Source organism: Mus pahari, chromosome 3 (assembly GCF_900095145.1).
Source record: "Mus pahari chromosome 3, PAHARI_EIJ_v1.1, whole genome shotgun sequence".
NCBI lineage: Eukaryota > Metazoa > Chordata > Mammalia > Rodentia > Muridae > Mus > Mus pahari.
This window is the reverse complement of record NC_034592.1, coordinates 74,697,413-74,701,884: the sequence shown is the minus strand read 5'-3', so window position 1 is coordinate 74,701,884 and position 4,472 is coordinate 74,697,413.

Below are 4,472 nucleotides of genomic sequence, written 5' to 3'. Positions count from 1 at the left end.
TTATTGTGTGCTCTGCAATGTGTGCTTTGAGCTTTAGTAAAGTTTCTTTTATGAATGTGGATGCCCTTGCACTTGGAGCATAGATATTCAGAATTGTGAGTTCATCTTGGAAGATTTTACCTTTGATGAGTATGAAGTGTCCCTCCTTTTCTTTTTCGATAACTTTTGTTTGAAAGTCTATTTTATTCAATATTAAAATGGTGACTCCAGCTTGTTTCATGGGACCATTTGCTTGGAAAATTGTTTTCCAAATTTTTAATCTGAGGTAGTGTCTGTCTTTGTCCCTGAGGTGAGTTTCCTCTATGCAGCAAAATGTTGGGTCCTGTTTATGCAACCAGTCTGTTAGTCTATGTCTTTTTATTGGGGAATTGAGTCCATTGATATTAAGAGATATTAAGGAAAAGTAATTGTTGCTTCCTGTTATTTTTGTTGTTAGAGTTGGGATTCTGTTCTTATGGCGATCTTCTTTTAGGTTTGTTGAAGGATTACTTTCTTGCTTTTTTCTAGGGCATAATTTTCCTCTTTGTGTTGGAGCTTTTCCTTTATTATCCTTTGAAGGGCTGGATTGGTGGAAAGATATTGTGTGAATTTGGTTTTGTCATGGAATACTTTGGTTTCTCCATCTATGGTAATTGACAGTTTAGCTGAGTATAGTAGCCTGAGCTGGCATTTGTGTTCTCTTAAGGTCTTTATATCATCACTCCTGGATCTTCTGGCTTTCATATTCTCTGGTGAGTTGTCTGGTGTAATTCTAATAGGTCTGCCTTTATATGTTACTTTACCTTTTTCCCTCACTGCTTTTAATATTCTGTCTTTATTTAGTGCATTTGTTGTTCTGATTATTATGTGTCGGGAGGAATTTCTTCTCTGGTCCAGTCTATTTGGAGTTCTGTAGGCTTCTTGTATGTTCATGGGTGTCTCTTGCTTTAGGTTAGGGAAGTTTTCTTCTATAATTTTGTTGAAGATATTTACTGGTTCTTTAAGTTGAAAATCTTCCTTCTCATCTATACCTGTTATCTTAAGGTTTGGTCTTCTCATTGTGTCCTGGATTTCCTGGATGTTTTGAGTTAGGATCTTTTTGNATTTTGCANTTTCTTTGATTGTTGTGTTCATGTTCTCTATGGAATCTTCTGCACCTGAGATTCTCACTTCCATATCTTCTATTCTGTTGCTGATGTTCACATCTGTGGTTCCTTATTTCCTTCCTAGGATTTCTATCTCCAAGGTTGTNTCCCTTTGGGTTTTCTTTATTGTATCTGCTTCCATTCTTAGTTCTTGGATGTTTTTGTTCAATTCAATCACCTGTTTGTTTGTGTTTTCTTGTAATTATTTAAGGGATTTTTGTGTTTCCTTTTTAAGAACTTCAACCTGTTTAGCAGTATTTTCCTGTAATTCTTTGAGGGGTTTTTGTGCTTCTTCTTTAAGGTCTTCTAACTGTTTATCAGTGTTCTCCTGTATTTCTTTAAATGATTTATTAATGCCATTCTTAAAATCTTCTACCAGCATCATGAGATATGATTGTAAATCTGAATCTTGCTTTTCGTGTATGTTAGGATATCCAGGACTCATTTGGTGGGCATACTGGGTTCTGATGATTCTGAGTGGTCTTGGTTTCTGTTAGTAAGATTCTTAAGTTTGCCTTTCACCATCTGGAAATCTCTGGTGTGAGATATTCAACTGTCTCTGGCTGGAGCTTGTTCTTCCTGTGATTCTGTTAGCCTGTCAGTACTCCTCAGAGTCCAACTCTCTCTTGAGTCCCAGTGGTCAGAGCTTTCTCCACAGGCCAGCTCTCCTGTTGCAGGGAGGTGCCCAGAGGTCTGGGTCTCAGCTCTGCCTCCTGGCTGAGGATGAAGGTCTAAAGGGACTCTGTCCAAGAAGCTCTGTTGCTTAGTTGGCCTGTGTGCTATACTGCTGGGACTGGTCTCTGAGAGACCTGGGATACAAGATGGTCCTTTCACCTGAGACCTTGGGTCAGAGCTCTCTCTGGAGGCTAACTCTCCTCAGTTATCCTAAGATTCTGGGTGTGCTATGATTCCTGTGGTGTGGAGAGTCCTCTGAGGACCATGGGACCATCCACCAAGTTCAAGGCCAAGGTGGAAGTGGCCTGTTGCCAACTAGAATGAATCCTAGAAGCTGGTCAGGAAGGTTTCCTGTGTCCTTGTTCCTGATTGCATAGGCTACTCCCAGCTCTTTTGGCACAGATGTTGCGTTCCATTCACCAGTGATCCCAAGATCCTGGATGTGCTAGGGCACCTGTGGTGTGGAAAGTCCTCAGGAGACCATGGGACCGTCCACCAATTTGTACCCAAGGTGACCCAGGGTTGGCTCCTACCAGAACCCTGTCTTATTGGTTTCTATGAACAGTTTACCTCTACTTTTATGTCTTCTGCACATAGATGATTCCATGTATTAATAAAAATTTACAGGCAGAGACTTAGAGGAAAAGACATATCATTTGATGTTCTGAGACAGATTTAATACATTTTACATAGTTATTTCCAGTTGTATCATTTTTTTCTGCAAGTGATTAATTTCATCCTTTATTATAGCTGAAAACCATTCCACTGATGTATAGGATATTGTAAGACTTACATCTTTTTATCCAAGATTTTACTAAATATTATAGTACCAATATCTAGAGAACTTTTGGCAGTAGTTTAATTTGAAACAGTTATGTTATTATTCAGTTTCTATATGACCAATTTTTAATAAATTACAGTCTGTTGTTTACAACTTACATATGTTGTAGCTTGAGTATAGTGTATTTACTTTATTAGGTCATTAGTTGTGTTGGCTTCTAGAAGATTTGTTTTAATAAAACTCAGCATTTATAAATAATTTAAGGTAAACATGATGTATAAGAAATGAGAGCAGAGCTGGATGCAAATTGTTATAAAGTAGGATGTTTGAAATTTCAAGATTATCAATTATTGACTGGTATTCTTTAATCCAAAGTGTGTACTGGGGTGTATCTGTATTCCAATCTGATTGGTCACGTTGCTGAATTAAAATGTCTATAAAAGTGATGATTCAGAGGCCAAGGTAGAGTTTTGCTAACTGGCTTATTCAGTGTACTTGGTATTTTATAGCTTAATAGTATTCCTTTATGTAGATGTACCACATTTTCTTTATCCATTCTTCAGTCGAGGGCCATCTAAGTTGCTTCCAGTTTCTGCCTAGTATGACTAAAGCTGCTATGAACACAGTTGAGCAAGTGTTTTTGTGAGACATTGGAGCATCTGTCAGGTTTATTCCTAACACTTGTATAGCTGGGTCTTGAATTAGAACTATTTCCAGTTCTCTGAGAAAATACCAAATTGATTTTCAAGTTTGTACTCTCTCCAGCAATGAAGACCTGTTTTCCTTGCTCTATATATTTGCCAGCACATGCTATCTGTTGAGTTTTCGATCTTAGCCATAAAGCTAAAAAAAAAAAAAAAATCCAGACACAAAACAACCAAGAAATCTGAGATAACCTGAAAAGACCTGATCTTAGAATAATGGGAATAGAAGGTAAAGAGTCCTCACTCCAAGGCCCAGAAAGTATTCTTGAAAATTTCATAGAAGAAAACTTCCCAAAACTAAAGAAAGAGATTCCTATAAACATACAAGAAATTTATAGAACACTAATTAAACTGGATCAGAAAAGAAAATATGCTTGCAACATAATAATCAGAACAAAAAATCTACAGAACAAAGTAAGAATATTAAAAGCAGCTAGGGCAAAAGGCCAGCTAACATATAAAGGCAGACCTATCGGAATTATACTGGACTTCTGAACAGAGAGTCTAAAAGATAAAAGGGCATGGTCCTCTGAAATCTCTTAAAAAAAAAAAAAAACCAAACCCACAGGTGACAACTTAGACTACTATACCCAACAAAACTCTGAATCACTATAGATGGAGAACAAAAGATATTTCAAGACAAATCCAAATTCAAACAATATCTATTCACAAATCCAGCCCTACAGAAAATACTAAGAAAAACCAATTCCTTAAATAGCCTAGAAGTACCACCCCAGGAATGGCCCCACCCAGAATGGCCTGATCCCTTCTCAAAAAATGACTAAGAAAATATACTACAGCTAGATCTTATGAAGAAATTTTCTCAATTGAGGTTCTCACTCCTCAGATGACCATAGCTTGTGACAAATTTATATAAAACTGCTACCACATTTATGCTGTGGAAATTTTCTTTCTTATTAAATCATGGTGTATAATTTTGCTGTCTTGGTAGGACATTATAGTCTTTTAGGACTTGAAATACATTGTTTCAGACTCTTCCAGATTTTGAAGTTTCCATTCAAAAACAGATGCTATTCTTGTGGGTTTTTCTCTGTATGTGATATGTGACTTGTGTTTTTTTTTTTTTTTTTTTTTTTTTTTATTCTACAAATTTGAATATTTTTTTTTGTTCAGGTGTACTTTATGTTTTACATATGATATGATCTGGGAATTTTCTTCTTTGGTCTT